We start from the raw sequence: 23319 nt of genomic DNA, 5'->3' as shown, positions 1-23319 counted from the left end.
CTTCTAACAGATTTGTGATGGAGAGAGTCATCTGCATCCAGAAAGAGAATAGTGAGTACTGAATGTGAATCACTATATACTATTTTCAACTTTTTCATTGTTGTTTGCTTGTTGTTTTTTTTTTCCTTTCTCATTCTTTCCCTTTTTGATCTGATTTTTCTTGTGCAGTACGATAAATATGGAAATATGTTTAGAAGAACTCCATGTTTAACTTACATTGAATTACTTGCTATCTAGGGAAAAGGGATGAAGAAGAGATGGAGAAAATTTTGGAACACAAGATTTAGCAAAGGTGAATGTTGAAAACTATCTTTGCATGTATTTTGAAAATAAAAAGCTATTAAATTTTTTTAATCCCCTTTGTATTTCTGCTCTACTTTATTTAAACTTTCTGGTAGGATGATTAATATTACTTGTTTTATGTGATCATGAAGATTACAAAATCATACCCAAAGACTTATCTGTGTTTATCTTTCTAAGAGAACATAATAAAACATTGTATATGTACTTAGTGATCAATAATTTTTTGCTAAGCATAAAATACATTTCATTATCCTAATTCAACTTATGTTTAACTTTTTATATAGGCATCTAGGTGACACAACATCAAAAACACTAAACCTATGGTCAGTCTAAAAGACCTAAGTTCAAACATCCTCAAATACTATTATCATAGAAAGATCATCTAAATTTAAATCTATTTTAAGTACTTATTAAATGATAGCTAGAATCTTCTATTTTTGTATAAAACATTAGGTGAGGTGTACTATGTAAATATAGTCTTGAGAACCACATTATTATTGAAACAAATCTATTATTACACTTGGCACTTTACAGGGCACTATACCTTTCAGGGCTTGTTTGACTTGGAGTGGAAAAAATACAATTACAAGAAGATAACCCTTAGGACTACAATGTACAGTTTTAAAGGAAAGTATGAAACTAAGCTGCTGATGAGAAGGCACTCATGCATCAGCAAAATGAAGATGGTTATCAAAGTTTCTATAGCACAAGGACTTTGCAGTTTTTTTTTTTAATCTTTGCATCTAGAGTAGCATATCACCTTGCATCTAATAGCTTTAATTTTTAAAAGAGTAAAGGAATTAAAGGACATAAGCAATTTTAATAAGAAAAAAAAGATAAAATCAGCTTTAAGATATCCTTCTTTAACACCTGAAAGGATCTAAGACTTCACTGTAGGAGGTATTCACCTGAAATTACCAAAGATCCAAAATTTTCTACCCAACTTACTGACAGTTCCATGAAGATAGATTCAAAAAACTTTATCACCTGATCAATTCTGATAGATGTGGCTCTCTTCAACAATGAGATGATTCAAACCAGTTCCAATTGTTCAATGATAAAGAGAGCCATCTACACCCAGAGAGAGGACGGTGGGAACTGAGTGTGGTTCACAACATAGCATTTTTAATCTTTTTATTATTGTTATTGTTTGCTTGCATTTTATTTTGCTTCTCTTTTTTTTTTTTAAACTGGTTTGATTTGATGTTTCTTGTGCAGCACGATAATTGTATAAATATGTATGCATATTTTGGATTTGGGATTTATTTCTACCATGTTTAACATATATTGGACTACTTGCCATCTAGGGAAAGGTATAGTGGGGGAATTGGAACACAAGGTTTTGTAAGGCTAATGTTGAAGAACACAATGCATATGTTTTTAAAAATTTAATTAAAAAAAAAAAAAAAAAAAAAAAAAAAAACACCACCACCAACTTTCTAGTTATAAGCCTCTCTAAATGTAGCCAGTCTTTTTGGAGTTCCACTTGTAAATTACCTAGGAAGACTTAAGAGGAGGCCCTGGCTTTGTTCTCTCTAATGAAAATCAAACACCTTCTGATGGAGGTACATTCAGCTTAATTCTTGGGATTCTTAGATAAGTGATTTTGTAGGATAGAAGGAATAAACTTTGCTACATACAAATCCTTCCTGGGGAAGAAGGCTTTGATTATTAATGTTGCTATGCATAAATGTGTATATGCACATGTTTTCAAGTAAGAAATATCACTTATTTTGCATTGGCAAATGTAGTTAAAAATTCACATGTTAAGTAAGGTCATAGAAACTTTAAACCAGACACCAAGCAATGAATCCCAATAGTTAAGGGGACCTATTAGAGCTGTACTGAATGCCTCCTATGGTCTGCCTTTGGATTTGGGCATTATTCTTTCTGTAGAATTAGAAAATAATTACTACCCAAGATTTTTCACAGAAACTTATTGTTTCTAGATGTGTTTCCTTTCTGGAAAAGCTCTGGCTTTATTAACGTCTTATTTTTTATTGTAAATAGAGTCGTGGGGTTATTACCCAGTACTTTACTCAACCTGCCTCAACTGAGTATAAAGTATTACCAGCTGAGCTCAGTAATCAAATAACAGAACTTGTTCAATGAGGAGTCAGGTGGAAATGAGAGGTAGTAGAAATACTTAGTCACAATCCTTTAAGGACAATGTATTCAAGTGAGCCACCTGTCTATTGGAATTGCCCTCAATCACAGTAGTTCACTCAAAAAAAGCAAGTGTGTGTGTGTGTGTGTGTGTGTGTGTGTGTGTGTGTGTGTTTTTTCCAGTTCTCCTGAGGCCTATGTCACCCATACACCATACACTCTTTAGGGCACGTAAATCTTAGGAGTGGGCTTTGTCTTATTCTCCTCTAAGTGAGAAGCTGAGTTATCACATAATCACTCCTTTAGAGAGGCTTTTGCCTTCAAATGGAAAATGAAATGGTCAGGAGAAATTGACCAAACTCCCTCTTATTTTAACCTCCTCTAACTTATGAGAGCCTTCATTCATAGTTCTGTAGTGAATTGTCCTTTAACAACCAAATGAAATATATCTTATATTGTCATGCTATATACAAGAAGGAAATAGATATACACATTCTCCATAATTTCTTATTCTAGATCTGATGATGATGTAAACACACACACACACACACACACACACACAGAATTAGGAATTGGTGGTAGAGAAAGACCCATGGATGGAGTTTCCTACAATGCACAGGAATTAGCCTGGAACTCTTTTCCAAGAACACATAAATTAGGGTTCATATCTGGTCTTCAGTCCTGAGACTCAACTAGAAAGAAATAAGAAGAAGAATCTCAAAAAAAAAAAAAAAAAAAAAAAAAAACCGGGAAGATAATCATTAGTGAAAAGCTATTGGAAAACTGTAGCACAGGGGGAAAAAAAATTAGATCAACTTTATATAACATCATACAACAGATTCTATCTATAGAAATGAATGTTAAAACACCTAAAGTTAATAAAGAAGGAAAAAGAACCCACATGGGCAAAAATGTTTGTGGCAGCCCTTTTTGTAATGGCAAGAAACTGGAAACTGAGTGGATGCCCATTAGTTGGAGAATGAGTCATTTATGGTATATGAATGTTATGGAATATTATTGCTCCGTAAGAAAAGATCAGCAAGATAATTTCAGAGAGGCCTGGAGAGACTTGAACTGATGCCTAGTGAAATGAGCAAAACCAGGAGATCATTATACACAGCAATAACAATATTATACAATGATCAGTTCTGACAGATGTGGCTCTTTTCAATGTTAAAGATGATTGAGGTCAGTTTCAATGATCTTGTGATGAAGAGAGCCATCCAAACCCAGAGAGAGGTGTGTGGGAACTGAGTCTGGATCACAACATAACATTTTCACTCTTTTTGTTGTTGTTGGTTTACATTTTGTTTTCTTTTTCATTTTTTTCCCTTTTTGATCTGATTTTTCTTGTGCAACAAGATAATTGTATATAAACATGTAAACATTTATTGGATTTAACACATATTTTTTACATGTTTAACATATATTGGATTGCTTGCTATCTAGGGGAGGAGATGGGGGAAAGGAAGGAAAATTTGGAGCACAAGGTTTTTGCAAGGGTCAATGTTGAAAAATTATCCATGCATATGTTTTGAAAATAAAGATAAAAAAAAAAAAACCACCTACAGTTAAAAAGGAAAGCTATTTGTCACAACTGTGAAAAAAGAAAAGTCTTATCTATTTAATATTTTTAAAAAATCTGAAGAACCCATATGTGAGCATAATCACCTCTCTCTTGCCTCAGCTAGTCTTCACTTTCCCTGTTGTCTCTCTTATGTATTCACCCAATTCATCAACCCTTCTCCTACTAACATGCTGCTGAGCAGAGTTAGAGGAAATAACACAAAAGAGCCTACTAGGTACAGGCAAATTTATATGATTTGTTATGAACTAGACCCTCACCATAGTAATCAATCAATAAGCACTTATCAAGCATCTATTATGCCCCAGACCAAGACTTCTTAAACTTTTTCCATTCACAACCCATTTTTGCCTGAGAAATTTTCACACAATCCCATCTTGAATCTGAGAGGAACTGTTTCTGGCAGTGTTTGTTCAAATATAGTACAAAGCGCACTTGCTGGGTGATCAGAGTCAAGGCTGCAATGAAGTCAAGCAATGCAACATGGGCAAGCACTGCCTTGGATTCATTACACATTTGATTTTGAATTAATTTTTGGTCATTGCATATTCAGAAATCTTTTACTATTGCCAAAATTTTCTCAATTCCCACATTCAGATAACTGACCTGACATAGGATCATGATTCACAGTTTAAGAAGCTTTGTTCCACACTGTGTTGAGTGCTAGGAATAAAAATGCAAAGAATAAAACAATCCCCATTCTAAAGAAAGTTACTTTCTAATAGAAGATACAATAATACATGTAAATACAAATAAATACAAAGTAGAGATATAAGCTAATTTGGAAGGGAGTGAGGGCATTAGCAGTTGCAAAAATCAGAAAAGACTTCAAGTAGAAATGTGTGTAGAAGAGTAGATTTTTTTAAGTCAGAGGCAAAGAAGAAATTTATTCCAAGCATGGGGCAGTCCTGCTGCAAAGGTGTATTGATAAGAGATGAAGCATCAAAAACCAGGAAGAAGGCCAATTTTGTTTGATTGCAGAGGGGGAAGGGAGCATAGGAAAAATAACAAGTACTGAGGCTAGAAAGATAGGTTGGGGCCAGATCATGAAGGGCTTTAAAAGTTAAACAGAGAAGTTTGTATTTGATGCTAGATGCTATTAAGTTTACCATTTAGGGAAAGAGAAAGGAACAAGCATTTATTATACACTGTGCTAAGCACTTTATAGACATTATCTCACAGGACCCTTACAACAGTGCTGCAAGATAAATATTATTGTTATTCCCATTTTACAGATGAGGAAACTGAGGCAAAGATGACTTGCACAAGGTCACACATCTACTGTCTGAGGCTGATTTGAACCCATGTCTTGCTACTTCCTGATTATAGGTCCATAATTCAATCTGCTGTACAACTTAGCTGCCTGTGTAAAGTGACATGAAGAAAATTCACAATCCTTTTATCCTGCCCTGACTTTCTATTCCACTCACTACAGTCCTTCTCTCTCAAAGTTGCCATATGATGCTTTCCTTCAAACACTTCTTGAAGACCTTGTCATATGCTTTGTTGAAAGGGGGAGAGGGGGAGAATGAATATTTGCTCTCTCCCACTTCTCCTGAATACCTTCACATTATCTTTTGCTCTCCTTGTTATGGACCAGAATTCTGAGTTTGAAACAAGGATTCTTACAAGGTTCTAAGTCAGTGGAACTGATAAATACAATGGTTGTCTAGTTTAGCATAGTGTTCTCTAAGTTCAATATGACTGATTTAATCTTAACAACAAATAATGGTTTCCTAGTGATATGATTGATTTATACTCATATAAGCTGGGAGCCTCAGCCAGATTCATTCAGAGCTAGGGAAGACAAGTGGACTGGAGGATGAAGCACAAGCCCTTGGACTCAGATTCATTCATCCCATCTCACACCCTGTGGTGGCAGACCTGTCCTGCATTTTCTCCACTGAAACCAAGTCCCATCTGAAGGCCAAGAGAAAGTTAGCTGAGCACCAGATGAAGGAGACAATAAAGACTTTTGGACTTTAACAATTCTTATGGCTATTCTTGTGGTGATTACTCTGCTGAAACGAAGGCTGCTCCAAAGACCTCCAGAAAACCGAACTAAGAACATTACATCTCCCTTTTTTTACTCTAGCTGCAGAATAGGTGACCCTTTTCTTCTAGTGCAATCTCTTTATATGTCCCCCTGATGTTACCCTCTCATGGTCAAATAGAGCAGACTTTCAATCATCATTTTCTCTTTTTCATTGACAGTGAACATGAGGAAAAATAAGGATAGCTACATAGGACTAAAAAGCTACAGAACTTAGTTAGCATTAGCCATGAGATCATCAATATCAGATTTCAGGAATAAAACTACAAGTGAATAATGCAAAAGGTGTTTTAGGATGGATTTGTTAGGCTAATTTTCTTCTGTTTGGAGGCCTTGAGGAATTGCTGATTCACTTCTACAACTTTGTAGAACAGGACACAGACCTTCAATGAGGTAACAGTTTGGCTGAGGGAAGCTCTGACAAGATGGCTGGCTTTGGAAGATAAAGCTTTGGACATTTCTCTTTTTGTAAGTAGAAAGGACAACTACTCTTCCAGAGGAAAAAGAATGAAGGAGAAGGCTGAGAAGAAGTAACCTATCTAATAGTAGGAGGGTAGGAATAAGTAAATGGGAGGGACAAAGCTTGCTCACTTGCACAACATAGGACTGCCCCATCATTCATTTGTATTAATGTCATTCATGGTGGCAAGGCATATCAACATACACACACACACACACACACACACACACACATATATATAAATATATATATATGCATGTATATGTATGGGTAGATCTGTTTATATGTGCACACACATATACAAATTTCTATATTTTTTATCACTGTTATTAAAACCAAATCCCCTATGAGTCCAAACAAAAACACAAAATTAAATCTAAAATCCTCCACCTGAAATTTAAAACGTCAAAATTTCTGGCTTCCTCTATGAGCTCTGAGTCCTGCACACTCCTGTCAAACATACTGGCCATCTTGCCATTTCTCACGAGTTAATAATTGTTATGTTCCACAAATTCATACTGTAGTATCTGGGTGTTTTTGTATGTACAATGAAAATATTCCATATTTGGAGTAAATATTCAAAAAAGTAGTGAGAAAAAGCATGTACTTTAAAAATGAGTATTAAAGAAATTATTTGAATTAAGAGAAAATATTAAAATTATTTTAATTTATTTTTTAGAAAAATGAGTTGAGCTTTTAAAGTTAAAATTCTTATTTAAAGCACTTTGGATTAGGGGAGATACTCATGAACAACCTTTATTATTCATAATACTTAGGATTTGGACCAAGATATTCATTAATTGTTAGGATTATTACTAGGTGCTAGCTAACTTGGTTGTCTAATTTAGCATGGTACCTAACAATTCTCTAGTTCAAAGTTCACACCTTTAAAGGTTTTCAAACCTTTAAAGGAGTTTACACTGGTTCCTTAAGGAGCTCCCACAAGCCCAGGGAGTACCCATAAGCCCATTCTCTAGGAGGATATAAGGAGCCAGGATTCAGGAAGGAGGGGTCATTCAAGATTCTACTGTGGTGCTGGCTGGGGACACTTGGACAAGAGCAGAATCACGAGTCTAAAGGAAAAGCCTGCTTATGGACTTCCAGGAGATTTACAACTAAGAGTGACTTCTGGGAAACCCAGAATCCCACTCTCTTGGAGGCAGAGTCAAGAATTCATTCCTACATCTACCTTCGAGCTGGCTGGAGGGTTTGGATTCGGAGGGAGCTAGAGGCTGAAGTTGGCTGGAGACATTCTGACAAGAGCTCATTGAGGAGCCAAGAAAAGAGATAGGCCTCTATTAAAGCTAGCTGGACCCAGGAAAAGATTTAAGACTTTGAAGGACACAATAGAGGATTTAGACTTTTCAACTCCTGGCTACATTTTGGGGATTATTAGTACTGAAACTAAAACTAAGGCTTGCTCCCTAGAAGCTCCCCAAGAGATCTCCTCCCAGAGAACGATCTACAAACTAGAGACAACAGAACTCTACATTTTGGTGCCCAATGTGGGCGCTTATCCAGACTGGCTGATTCTGAGTCCCTCAGGGTGCTAACCCGGACATAATCTTTATTTACCTCTACTTTTCATGTACACTTGACATATGCATACCACAAAATGATTAATATCAACAAATTATTTTTAAAGGAAAAAACTGATTTTAAAAGTTTGGGAAACAATTTTTAAAAAAAATTTAGAAATATAGGGGCAGCTAGGTGGCACAGTGGATAGAGCTCCAGCCTTGAATTCAGGAGGACCCGAGTTCAAATCTGGTCTCAGACACTTAACACTTCCTAGCTGTGTGACCTTGGGCAAGTCACTTAACCCCAGCCTCAGGGGTAAAAAAAAAATTCAGAAATAATTAAATATATGTCTAAGTCTAAATGTTGCTTCCTTTAGTCATATATACACACTACTCTCATTCATCTAGTAAATGAAACATTTACTATACTTTACACTCTGGAAGATATAAAAACACATCTAAAAAGTCCTGACCCTGAAAGAATATAAAACCTAATTAGACACAAAAGAATCATACAAATAGAATATACAATTAAGTACTGTGATATCCAGAAAGAGGGAGAGATCATTATTGTTTAATTAAAAAAAAAAGATATAGAGAAAGCAGATTTGAAACCGAAAAATAGATGAGAAATATTTGTATAGGCAGAGAGGAAAAAAAGTATTCCAAGAAAAGGGAACGGAAGTCAAAGCCCATTTAGAAATGTATATAGAATGTTAGGAGTATAAGTAGATGGAACTAACAGAAAGAATAATCTGACATTGTTAAGCAACAGGAAACATGGATTTTTAACTCTGATCCTCCTGACACAAGGTCACAGTTTCATTTTTGAGATTCTCCCCACAAAGTTTCTCTGGCTTAAATTCCATCCCTGGAAATTTCAGTATCTGACTCATTTCACTTATACAAAAGGGGCCTTGCCTCTCCTATGAACACTCAGGCTAACATGAGCATTAAACAGAGAAAAGGTTTTATTTATTCATTCAACAATTTTTAAAATACATAGTCAAAAAAAAATTCTCTCACTCCCTTCCTAGAGGGACCTATACAGTGTTTCTGACCTGAAGTAACATTTATCCTTTATGGTTCAAGATTTCCAACATTTGTAGACCAGTTACCAGTTCTTCCCTATTGGTGAGTCAGATTCTGAAGATAATTCTCTTTTTGAAGGATGAAGGATGAAATTATCATTCAGCTAAGTTAAGAATTTTTTAGATGAAGACCTTCATGGGGGAGCAAAGAGGATAGAGAATAAGTCAGGATCCACATGAACTCTTTCAAGTTCGTCTCCAAATAACTTTTAAATAATTCTTCAATCTAATTTTGGAGTGGCAGGGCCAAAAGGAAGGTCAGAGGAAGACTTCTTCCTAGCCTAAGACAACTTAGAAGGTCCTCAGTAAAGGTCGATAATATGGCAATGGGCACAGGTCCAGAGTCCAATAGAAGACTAGAAGGAGTTCTTGAAGTTAAAAAAGCAGCAACAATTTTGAGAGCCTGAAGCCAGAGACAATAAAATTATAGGAGAATCTTTGCTAGTACTAGAACCAACTGGCAATTCTATTGAAAAAAGAAGGAGCAGGTAGGTGGCACAGTGGATAGAGCACCAGCCCTGAAGTCAGGAGGACTCCAATTCAAATCTGGCCTCAGACACTTAACACTTTCTGGCTGTGTGACCCTAAGCAAATCACTTAACCCCAATTGCCTCAGCAAAAAAATGAACAAAGAGAAGCAAATGTGAAATATCTCATTAGAAAAACAACCAATTGAGGAGAGATAATTTTAAGACTTATTGGACTACCTGAAAAATATGATTTAAAAAAAGAGAGAAGCTACACATATTTTAGGAAATTATCAAAGAAAGATTATCCTGATATCTTAGATTCAATGGGTAAGAGAGAAATTGAAAGAATACACTAATCACTTCTTGAAAAAGAAAACTTATAAAGTATTCTAGCAAAATTCCAGAGTTCCCACATTAAGGAGATAATATTGTAAGCAGTCCAAAAACAAAACAAAACAAACAAACAAACAAACAAAAAAAAAACAGAAACAAAAATAACAAAAATAATTTAAGTCTCATGGAAACATAGTCAGGATCACACAAGAATTAAGAGGTTTCATGTTAAAGGAGCAGAGAGCCTTCCTTGACTGATATTCTGGAGAGGAGATAGAATAACTAATGATAATTTACACAGCAAAACTGAGTATAATCCTTCAGGGAAGAAAATGAATTATCAATGAAATAGAGGACTTCCAAGCATTTCTAATGAAAAGACCACAGCTAAACAAAAAATGTGACATCCCATTTCCTAATTCATAAACGATCAGAGAAAATGAATAAAGAATTTGGATAAAGGAATCAAAGCTATCTATACTTAAATGAAAAAATGCTCTAAATCACTATTATTGTTAGAGAAACAACTCTGAGGTACCACCCTTATACCCGTTACAAAGGTGCTATAACATAAAAGGAAAATGATAAATTTTGGAGGGGATGTGGGAAAATAAGGAAACAAGTACATTATTGGTGCAGTTGTAAACTAATCCAATCATTGTGGACAGCAATTGTGGAACTATGTCCAAAGAGATATAAAATTGTGAGTACTCTGAGCCAGCATGAAAAATTGGAGGGAATGTCCATCAACTGCGGAGTGAATAAACAAATTTTATGTATTTTCTCAAATAACGAGGGAGGTTCTGAAATAATACTGCAAGATATATATATATGAACTGAGGCAAAGTAAAGTGAGAAGAACTAGAAAAACATTGTGCACTGTAACAGCAATATTATAATGACAAGTGTGATTAGTATCTCTGATCAATATAATAATCCAAGACAATTCCAAAGTCAGATGAAAAAATGTTATATACTTTAAAAAAGAGAGCAATATAATTTTCTTCCTTTTTTTGTTTTCCTTGCTTTTTTGTAATATGGCTAATAAGGAAATGTTTTGTATGATTTTACATGTACAACTGATACAATTTTGCTTGCCTAGTCAATAGGCAGGGGCAGGAGTGGCAGGAAGACAATTTGAAATTCAACCTTTAAAAGGAAAGAGTGCTAATTTTTATAAATATATAATATATAAAAATTTATATAAATATTAGATATATATAAAGGAGAAGGAAAAAAAATTATCAAATGAATTAAACCCTATACTATATTATGACTGTGTCTTTCAGTCTGTGCTATTCCCCCACTTCTCATATACTTTTTCCTTATGTCCAATATGTATAGAATTTGGGGTTGAAAGAATTATTTTTAGTAACAGCTCTGAAAGAAATCCAAAATATTATGAAGAACAAAGTCATTCTATAGAAATGAAGCTGCTTCACAGAAAACTTAATGAAGTTTAAAATGAGAAAAAAAAAGTTTAAATAATTTTTTCCAGTTGTGGAAAAATTGAGTTCATCCTTTAGTTCATAGATCCCCTCTAGAAGTGTGATAAAATCTATGGACCCTCTGAATAATTTTTTGAAACTCATAATTGAAAGAGATGCTAAATTTCAATTAAAGGTTAGTGAAAATGAAGATGTGACTTTTCTATACAAGTTCATGGACCCAGTTCGTGGACCCCCTAAAATCTTTAAATAGAATTCCTGGGCATCCATAGTCCCAGGTAAGGCTTATAGAACTCCTACTCTAGTTTCATAAGCTAGACAATGACAATTATAAATGACAGAAACAAAGGATTATAAAGTTCACCCTATACAAAAAAAGTAGAACATATGCAAAATTTAAATGAAGGAAATCTGCCGTCAAGTTTTAAATTCATTTCTTTAAATCAAAAACCTGTTTGAGAAAAATGTATATTCATAGGCCACATGCCTGGATTCTATAATGAAGAATTTGGAGGAAAAAAGGAAAAAGCAAAGGCTGTATATTCCACACCCTCCCAAAAAAAATAAAGACATTTACAAATCATACATGTCAAAATCTGGAGTAAATGTAGAAAAAACTTAAATATCTAAATTGCTTTTTAAAAGTTTTTTTTTTAATAATCCTCTAACATTCTAGAAAAAGTAAATTATTACCGAGTATTTTATTACTGCCACAGTGAGCTGGCAGTCTTTTCAAATGCTATCTGAAATAAAAATAGAAATAGTTCTGATTTTTCTATAAATATCATTGATCTAGTGGCTACTACATTTGGGTAAAGTTATTAAAAAACACAAAGAACATTCAATCTGACTACAGAATGATTATAAGCACAGCAATTCACAAAGATTCCCTTTGAAGTGAAAGCAGTATTCACAATGATAAAACCTACAAGAAGTGGTAAAGAATGAAAGCATGCCTGAAGGGATAAACAAAAAAAGATCTGCATTGTTTCATATACTTTAACTCAATCTCCAAGTCTATAAGGAGACCACAGTGCTCTATTTTACATGGAAAATGAAGCCTAGAGAACATAAACTATACAATATACTAGTTATACACTACACTACACTACCTAGTTGCAGAATTCAAATTTATTCCATCCTGTTTTAAAACAGTTGCTAGGGTTACATTCTATTTGAAAACAGCTTATTTCAAACACTAAAAACACCTTTAACATGCTAGCCTAAAGCTTCATAACCTGCATGGATCATGACTCCATATGGGATTCACATAACTGAATATGGGGGTCATAAAAGATTTTGAAACAGTAAAAGGTTTCTGAATACCATGACCAAAAATTAATTCAAAATCAAATGTGCAATGAATGCTAGGCATTTCTGGCAGTGCTTGCCCGTGTTGTATCAATCTCACTGCAGTCTTGTCTCTGAACACATAACATGAACACTTTGCACTGTGTGTGCATAAATGCTGTTTCTAACCTCAGCTCAGACTTGAGATGAAATCAAGCAAAAATTTCTCAGGCGAAAAGGGGTAACAAGTGAAAAAGTCTACAAGGCATGTGTTAGACTATAAAGGTAGGAGAGAGCAACAAAGGCCAACAGGTAATGTACAAAAGTAAGTGCTATGCAATTATGATGGCTCACTTTGGACTGGAAAGAGTTGAGAATAGAGTCTAACAATAAAATCATCAAAAACAGTTGAATTAAAAAAGAAACAGCACATAATGTAACATTTCAAATGTTATATCTAATCAGATGGACAGAAATGTGAATTAAATGTAACCAAACTTGTTGGGCTTTGTAGAGTAATACAAAAATGCAAGATGCTATCCCAACCCCATTTTTACTTTCATTGTTTTCTTTCAGCCCTTCACTCCTTTCTGAATTGTTTTCCTTGAAAGAGTCTTTCTAAGCAGCTCATCTTATTGAGTCAATGTCATTTTTAATATGCTTGCAACAACCAGCCCATATTTCTGACACTTCAAGAATGACTACATACAGATAATCCTCAACTTTTGTAGGGATGTTCCTGGAAAACAGGAGAAGGTAAAAAAAAACATGAATGTTGATACAATGAATCTATGGGAAATAGGGAGTTAAGTTCCACTGACCACTAAAAATTATAATCTTTTACTAATGATTCCTGAAAACACTTTTCTGCAAAAATGTATTTATATCAAAACATTAATCTTATAAAATACACTATTCCTAATTCAGTAACTAAAAAATAACAATAATAAAATAATAATAAATAAATAATAAAATAATAATAAAAAAATAAAAAAATAAAATAACCTGTAAAATTCAAAGGAAAAGGACAGTACTAGGAAGGGCAGAGGCAACAATGTCTGAAGAACCCCAGGGTTCCTCCTTCTGAGCTGAGTCCCTGTCCACCAGTCCAAGCTGGGAACTTCTGTCCAGCCCAGCCAGGCTCTCTTCCCTGTTCTTCCTTGCAGCAGGGCAAGGAGGAAGGCTCATGTAAGACTATCCATAAACTTAGCCATTTTTCCATTTTTTTCAATTCTTTCATCAGGCACTTGAAAGCCTGTTTCTAGAACAAGATTTATTTTCTGAAGCATTTTCTGGAGCAGATTCAAACGCTCTTCGAAATACTGATATATAAGTTGATAAGTCTGCAAATATCTATGTAAATAGTGGACATGGGAAAGGGAAAAATAAGGGGGTCATGTTAATTGAAGGAAGAGAGTCAGCACATGGTTCAAGGATAGATGGGGATCAGGACATAGAAGCAAGAGCAGGAAGAGGAAGGGGCCAGAATCAAAAATGTGGGGGTCCACTGAAACCAAAAAAAGAAAAGGGGGTCAGGTGGGGGCCAAACAGACACAGACATGAGAGGACAGGCAACACACAGAACCAAGCACAGATAAAAATGGGGGGGTGGACATAGGAGCAGGTGAATGAAATGGAATGGAGGGCACTTCTTTTCTGCTCTCCCTTGGAGGGTTTTTGTGTTTTGTTTTTTAGTGGGGAGTGAGACTCTGCCGAGCACTGAGTCAAGGTCAAGAGAAGAGAGCAAGTGAGCAGAGAACTATACAGTAAAGTTAACATAGGATTTTTGGTGGAATGGGGATTTCTTTCAGAATTCTTTACATGAAGTCAAATTTGCATGAGACAATTACATAAGGCAAGAGCAGTCTGTACTTTCCTCTTCTTTTGAGGACATAAATTTGCACATTCCATGGCGCTCATTTTCTTCTCAATTGTGTATAGCCATGTATTTGCATAGTTGTCAACATGAAAGTGATAATGAGGTTATTAATAAAACCTTGGGGAAGTTTGAAGTCACACAAGTTAGAGGCAGGAATGTTGAGGATTGACTGTAAGATTGGGGTGTCTCTTCCACATGATCTTCAATCCAATGACTGGCACTTTTGCTGTAGCTCAAGCAGTATATTTCACTCTGGGCATTTTCATTGTTTCCCATGCCCAGAATTTTCTCCCCTTCTCATAACTGTCTCCTCGACTCCTTTTAAGTTTCAGCTAATTTTTCCTTTCTGCAAGAAGCCTTTTTTTTTTTTTTTTTTGTGCCATCCACATCCAAGGTGAGAACTATGGAGACTACAGATCAAAACATGCTATTTTCACCCTTTTTTGGTTTGCTTTTGTTTTCTTGTGGTTTTCCCTTTTGTTTTGATTTTCTTTCCCAACATGACTAATATGGAAATACATTTGAAATAATTGTATAAATTACATCAGAATGCTTTTTGTCTTAGGGAGGGGAAAAATGGAGTTCAAAATCTTACAAAAATTAATGTTGAAAACTATCTTTATATATAATTGGAAAAAGGAAATACTACTGAAATAAAAAAAAATACACTAGCTAGCTCCACTAGCTAGTGAATTTTCTAGGAGGAAAATGTTTCCTACTTTATCATGTAAATATCTTGTTTGGACATAATTATTTGCATGCTATCTCCTTAGAAGCTTCTAGAGTAAGGATTCTGCCTGCCTTTCTTTGTTTCCCTAGTGCTTAGTACAATAAAACACACATAGCAGTGCTTAATAAATGTTTGCTAACATAATTTAAACTGAAACTACAATTCAGTTTTTCTGACTTCATTCTAAATGGTGAACGAATACAATGGATTTTATGTTTTCATTAAAATTATACATTGATGGTTTACAAAAATATATATATACTATATCCAAATACTCAGAGTTAATCATTGTTCCTCTTTTAGAGACTAAGTAAATTTCCAGACAACTGCCAGTATGTTAAAGATTTCCATTTACTATTCTCAGTATGAAAACGCTTCTAATAGGCCAAAGACTGACAGGAAAGCTGAAAGTAGTAGACCAAACACAAATAGCCTATATTTTAATATCATTAATGTTTCATCCTTCATCTAAAAAACACAGAACTTCCTATAAAGGACAAGGGAGTCCTAAACAAACAAATCTGAAACCGAAAAACTTAACTTCCAGCCAAGATATTATCTGAATGGAAACAGATCACCTAGTACCCACATACCTAACTCCATCAAAAAACTAAAATTTGTGGCAGATAGGAAAATCAAGAAAATCATTAAGAAACTACAATCAGGGACTTCTCTACTTCAAACTGTGCAAATCAGTCAGAAGCCCAAGGGCAAAAAAAGGGAAAAGATAGAAGCAAAGTCAATACCAGCACAAGCAAATAAGTCTATAGTCTCCCAAACTCAACCAGACATAGCCAAAACAACAGACACAGCCTTCAAGGAAATGTCCAGAGATTGTATTGTAAGATTGGTGTCCCATTTGAAAGCCTCAAAGTGGTTAGACAAAGTCTCTGAAAAGTCAGGATCCTCTAGGAAAAATCTTTGAAACCCAAGAAGTAGTAACTAGAAAGGAATAGCAGTGTTCACCCCAAGCCAGTCCAGATACCAACCCAGTTCAGGCATCCATAGACTCAGGGATCCTCTTATTCAAGGCACCTGAGTACTCAGAACTCTCAACTTCAAATACTGGGGATGAGAGGGAAGCAAGAACCCAGAAGAATCTGGGAGGGACCAAATAAGACCAGTTACCCAAAAGTCCAATGGAGGGTCTCTCTAACACCAAGCTCCAATTCAAGAATAAAAGGTGGAGACACAAACAAAACAAAGGAAATAACTAGTATCAAAAAGTATTGCAAAGCTAGAGATTACCAAAAAGAAAAGAATAACTTCATAACAAATGGAAGCAGAAACTTGGATACAAAAATGTGGATAGAATATAAATATCCATATCACCTAGCACAGTCTCTGGAACATGGTAGCTGCTTAATAAATACTTGATGACTGAAAGGATTAAATAAAATAGGTTAGAAGACAGAAGGAAAAGTCCTTGGAAACATTCCTTACACAAATTACCAAAGAACACTTGCTATCACTTTCAAATTCCAATTAATTAGTTAGGAAAGAATTTGGTTAGCTAATGCAATGGGCAAAAAAATCTTGGCAAGTTGGGGCAGAGAGTAGAGGTACAGTCTAGGGCAAATACAGAGCTACTACCTAAAGAAGATCTCTGTAGTACAAAGGGCAAATCAAAGTGGGTAATAAGGGAAGGAGAAGGGTGGGGATAGAAAAAACATGAGAAGTAGTTTGAAGATAATGATCCAAAGTATAATCAACAATCCCTTGCAGGACTCTAATGAGAGGCTGATTTTATTGGCAGTAATCAGAGATTTGATAGGGATAACTGGATATAAAAAGAGTAGAATAAATAGAAAAAATATGGTATCCTTAAAATGACCATGGCACCCTGCAGATCACAAAAGATGAGAAGGGAATAATAATAACAGACATGATTTGTTATATACCTTAAAATTTGAGAAATCAAATTTCAAAAAATTCAATCTGTATGAGGATAATTAACATCTTAATTTGAATATTTATGCAGGGAAATCAGTTCAAGAGATGAGATGTTACCATGAATTCTAACTGATGCTAACCCTAATTTAAGTAATTTGGGAAGAAAATGGGCAAAGAACTCTAGTTTATTGACTAAGTTTTTAAAGAGCCATGTTCAAAGATGGAAATAAGAACAGAGAACAAAGGAAAAATGCAACAGCTAAGGCATAGTTCTAAAGTTTAAAGCAAGTAAAGGCTTATAATGATTTTTATTAAAGGCAATAAAAAGTAATATTTTGGGTGGAGGGGAGGTAGATAAAGGGGGCTTATATATTGAATAGAGGAGGAAAATCAAGATGAGGACAAGCCATATATTAAGTAGAAGAGGAAAATCAAGGCAAGGACAAGCCCATTTTGGGGTGAACAGGTCAATGATAACCAATACCAGGAGGAAAGTTAAACTACTCACCTACTTTGTGAAGTTTTCACTACCAAGAAGATCTTTAGGCTGGGAATCAAAAAGCAGAAATGGCTAACAAGGATTGAAACTTAATGTGAAATTTTAAGAAGGTGCTGCCTTCAATGAATTCAAAATACCAGGTCCAAGAGAACTACATCCCAGGATAATTAAAGAACTTTTTTTGCATGTGTATCCTAAATCACCATGAAGAGTCCATCAAAAAAATTAGAGAATTAGGAGAGAAGCTACTTAACAAGAGATTGGAAGATGAAGTACTGATTTTCAAAAAGAGGAAGGATGTATATATTCTTTAAATAATATATCAGTAGAATTGACATTGATTTATTTACAAAGTTCTCCAACAAGTTACCAAAAAGCACCTAAAAGATAAAAACTGGTGATGGATCAAAAACTAATCATAGCAAACTTCATTTCTTTTTCTGACACCAAATTAGACTACTAGGCAAAGTAGAAGCTATGTAAACTGTATATCTAGATTTCTGCAAGGCATTTAATTGAATTTCTCGAGCTTTTAAGTAAAATGGAGAAATGTACAACAGTATATACAAGAATAAAAATTCATAGATTCATAACTCGTTAAAGATCAAAACCAAAGAGTAGTGATTATTTTGACATAAGAGGGAAAAGTCTCCAAAGGAATGTCCTGCTCTGGAAGAAAACAAAATGCATTTTTATCATCTTTACAAATATTATGAATTTAGGAGTGCACAACACAATGGATAACAGAATTCATATCCTAAAAAGTCTGGACAGGTTAGAATGATGAATCAAAACTAAATCAAATTAAATATAGTAGGGATAAACATAAGATCCTATCCTTGAGTTCATAAAGTCAATTATACAAAAGACAGGATTCATGCAGTGGGACAAAAATTCATAGGAAAAGGACCTAGAATATTTGGTAAACTGCAAATTCAACATGTTAACATTGGTGTTAACATGCATGATACAGTATCCCCAAAAAGAATTTTTTTTAAAAAAATATGATTTCTTTGGTATGGGAAACTCTTATGAAAACTTATTAATACAATGTGTTTCAGCAACTTTTTTGTGACTTAATTGTCTTAAAGAGTTGCCATGGGCACTGAGAAGATAGATTATCTTATATAGTCCCCATTTTGTACAGAAAGCAAAACTTAAACCAAGGTGTTCATGACCCCAAGTCCAGCCCCCCTATCTAATACACCATGTTGTATCTCAGTGAAATCTTATGTTATGCTAGGAGTTATAGAACTTAAGAGCCAAATAATTAAGAACACAGAGCAAAGAAGGTGTTACTCTGCCCTCATCTTAAGTAACATGTCTAGTTCCAGGTATCCCATTTTAGGGTGGACAATGAGCAAGATGGTGGACACATAGGAAAGGAAGATCAGAGGAACTGAAACCATGCCATACAGAGATCAGTTCAAAGAGTTAGGAATGTTTAACTTGGAAAAGACTTTAGGGATAAGGAACATGACATCTATGTCTCCACCTATTTGAAGGCTGTCACGTACAAGAGGGACTATACTTATTTTATTTGGCCCCAGAAGGCAGAATCAGGAACAATGAGTGGAAATCACAGAGAAACAGATTGCAGCACAATTTTTCCACCAATTAGAGTTTTCCAAAAGGTTGCCTGGGGAGGCACCTCATGAGTTCTTCCTCATTTTTGAAGTTCTTTAAGGAGAGGCTAGCTGATCATTTGTCGGAAATGTTGCCTAAAAGATTCTTATTTGTCTCCCAATATTGAAGTACTATGATTCTAAAAAATAATAACAATTATCTCTAGTAAAAGACAATGCTTAAGCTATAGAAGAAATGTGCCAATCTCTTTATTAACATAACACCAGGTTCCAGGTTTGCCCTCCACCGCTGAATTCTTTCAAAAAACAAACCTAAAAAATGGTGCTCCCTTCTGAATTAGCTTAAAATACCATGGCATTCCTTCAAATTGGAATGAACCATATGCCATGGACTATAAGGGAGTTGAAAAAGAATAAAACAAGATTTTTTTTTCATAAACTTACATCTGGAAAGGAAAAATAATTAACCATTATCTAGTGTCACATCTCTATTTTTTGACATTAGTAACCTGAGGCTCCAAGAAATTAAGTAACTTTCTCAGGAGTAAAGCCATAGCTACTGCACAGGAAACATACTTGTTACTGCATCATGCTGCTTCCTTCAGGTAAGAGGAAACCACTCAATTAAACCCTATCACTCTCCCTTATCACCTCTTCAGAATTTTAGACAAAAGATCTGGTGACATTATGCACAATTAAGAATAATCCCTTTACTTTTATGAATGGTCCAAATGATAATGTTAGAAATCATTAGTGTAATAGAAATAGCCAATAATATAGACACTTTTAAATAGGAACCTTATTGAGTAATACTCATTGATACACTGAGTTCAACTTTGAGTAACATCACAGGTCAATTCCAATTGATTTGTGATGGAAAGAACCATCTGCATCCAGATAGGGGACTGTGGGGACTGAATATGGATCACAACATAGTATTTTCATCTTTTTTGTTGTTGTTTGCTTGCTTTTTCCCCCCCTTTCTCATTTTTTTTCTTGTAGATCTGATTTTTCTTGTGCAGCATCACAAATATGGAAATATGTTAGGAAGAACTGCACATGTGCATCCTATATTGGATTGTTTGGTGTCTAAGACAAGGAGGTGAGAAGGGAGGAAGAAAAATTTGGAGTAAAAGGTTTTGCAAGGGTGAATGTTGAAAACAATCTTTGCATGTATTTTGAAAATAAAAAGCTATTTTTAAAAAAGATCTTGAAATCTAAACAACTTTGCTGTCAGTGGTTATAAAGTACTGGCTGTCTTTCTGTATAACAAATATTACCAAAACCCTGCAAAAGACATTAAAATGAAAAAGTAAAATTTTTAGATTCAACTAAGTTTGTTTTCTTCATTTTTTAGTTAAGTAGACTTCTGTAAAGACACTAGTCTATCATTGCTACAAATTAACCAGCCAATCTGTATAATGCATGACTATACCCTTGTGTTATGAAAGGATCACAACTTCCTAACTATAATAATATTCACTTTAGTGAAAGAATCCAGCCATTCTGGAGAGCAATCTGGAATTATGCCCAAAAAGTTATCAAACTGTGCATACCCTTTGACCCAGCAGCGCTACTACTGGGATTATATCCCAAAGAAATACTAAAGAGCGGAAAGAGACATATATGTGCCAAAATGTTTGTGGCAGCTCTTTTTGTTGTAGCTAGAAACTGGAAGATGAATGGATGTCCATCAGTTGGAGAATGGTTGGGTAAATTGTGGTATATGAAGGTTATGGAATATTATTGCTCGGTAAGAAATGACCAGCAGGAGGAATATAGAGAGGCCTGGAGAGACTTAAATCAACTGATGCTGAGTGAAATGAGCAGAACCAGAAGATCACTGTACACTTCAACAACAATACTGTATGAGGATGTATTCTGATGGAAGTGGAAATCTTCAACATAAAGAAGATCCAACTCACTTCCAGTTGATCAATGATGGACAGAGGTAGCTACACCCAGAGAAGAAACACTGGGAGGGGAATGAAAATTGTTAGCACTGATATCTGTCTGCCCAGGTTGCATGTACCTTCGGATTCTAATGTTTATTGTGCAACAAGAAAATGATATTCGCACACATGTATTGTACCTAGACTATATTGTAACACATGTAAAATGTATGGTATTGCCTGTCGACGGGGGGAGGGAATAGAGGGAGGGGGGGTAATTTGGAAAAATGACTACAAGGGATAATATTATAATATATATATATATATATAATAAAAAATAAAAAAAATAATAATAATAATATTCACTTTATATAAAGATAATTTTATTTTACAGAAAAAGAATTAAAGGTAGAAAAAAGGATTTAAAAGTTAAATACTTATACCAAAAGCATTTGGTGCTTAGCCTTAAATTTAAAGCTTTGCTGAAATAAGCCTGCTCATCATTTTTTATAGAATAGCATTCCATTGCATTTACATACCATAATTTACTCAGCTATTCCCCAATTGATGGGCTTCCACAAACATTTTGTACATGTGGGTCCTTCCTCCTCTTTTATGATCTCTTTGGGATATAGAACTTAATGACACTACTGGATCAAAATATATGCAGTGTAATAGCCCTTTGGGCACAGTTCTAAATTGCTTTACAGAATGAACGGATTCATTCATGACTCTCACAATGCATTAGTGATCCAATTTTCACACATTCTCCTTAACATTCATTATTTTTTCCTGTCATCTTAGCCAATTAGCTTAGGTGGGAGGTGGTACCTCAGTTGTTTGCATTTCTCTGATAATGAATCAAAACATTTTCATATGACAATAGATGGCTTTAATTTCTTCATCTGAAAATTGTCTGTTTACAAATGTTGACCATTTATCAATTATGGAATGACTTATATTCTTATACATTTGACTTAGATCTCTACATGAGGCCCTAAAATCTTTATCTTAAAGTAGTTTTTAATCACTATGCATCCCTATCCCTTCGGTTTCCTTCACTGCCTTGGTACTAGGAGAAAATAAATTTCTTCCAGTGACTCCATGCTTACCATCCTCGATCCCCGTTATACAGCTTCAAATACTTCAAATAGAAAAGTAAAAGCAACTATATCCTAGAGCAGGGGTTCTCAAACTATGGCCTACTGGGCCAGATGTGGCCTGCTGAGGACTTTTATGCCACCCTTGGGGTTATGGCAAATGGGCTGAGGGGCGGAGACAGTGTGAGCTTTTGTTTTTACTATAGTCTGGCCCTCCAACAGTCTGAGGGACAGTGAACTGGCCCCCTATTTTAAAAGTTTGAGGACCACTGGCCTAGATGATGAAGAAGATTAAAGGGAGAAAAGATCAGTGGTGCAAGGAGCTTGGACTTGATCTGAGAGGCCAAATATGCACCAGGACAGACTTAAAGCAGAAATTACGACAGCACAACAAGGCCATTTTAGGAAGAGTTACCTAGCAATTGTTACATGAGATATAATGACAGGGAAAAGTCAGAGTGAGGCCACATAAAAAGCTGCTGCAGGAATGTAATAAGATATAAGAATGGCCACAACTATGATTACATTGTGAATAAAAACTAGAGATAAGAGTTCAGTCTTTTATTGTATTATTACTAGTATAAAATGATAACTAATTGTCAGGGAGGATATATGCTTTTAGTTGTTTTTCTAAAAGTAGTAAAAGAATTATGTAATGTTGCCATGTATGGCACTTCAAATGCTACACAGGAGAAAGACAGGGTTCATCTTATAAATCACTGCCATAAAAAGAAAAGCGAATGGCTTATCTTGACCTTATTAATACCATTTTTAACCTACTGAGCAGAAGGAAGAAACATGATTCAGAAATTTTATTCAACAGTTCAGTCTCTCATATTCTGTACAGATCAAGAATCCTGACGGAAAGTTTTAGAAACAAGGGTCATTGAGCTTCTTTCCCCTGCTTTTTTGAGGGGCTGAGACAAGGCAAAGAGAAAGCTCCTCTGTAGACAACTTTTCATTTTTTCTTAATGTTTCCAATGATTTTAGGATTAAGACCAAGAACAGTATTCTTATCTTTCTACTCTATCTCCTCTCTGTTCAAAAAATTAGAATTTTTTTTAAAAAAAGATCAAAAAAG

General features: G+C 34.9%; 1 protein-coding gene across 1 annotated transcript in view; it reads right to left on the bottom strand.

Moving 5' to 3' along the window:
* Positions 1 to 23319, bottom strand: part of ESYT2 (extended synaptotagmin 2) — a 96298-nt gene that overhangs the window by 56542 nt on the left and 16437 nt on the right.

Source organism: Sminthopsis crassicaudata, chromosome 5 (genome assembly GCF_048593235.1).
Source record: "Sminthopsis crassicaudata isolate SCR6 chromosome 5, ASM4859323v1, whole genome shotgun sequence".
Taxonomy (NCBI): Eukaryota; Metazoa; Chordata; class Mammalia; order Dasyuromorphia; family Dasyuridae; genus Sminthopsis; species Sminthopsis crassicaudata.
This window is presented reverse-complemented; position numbering and strand designations above follow the sequence as displayed.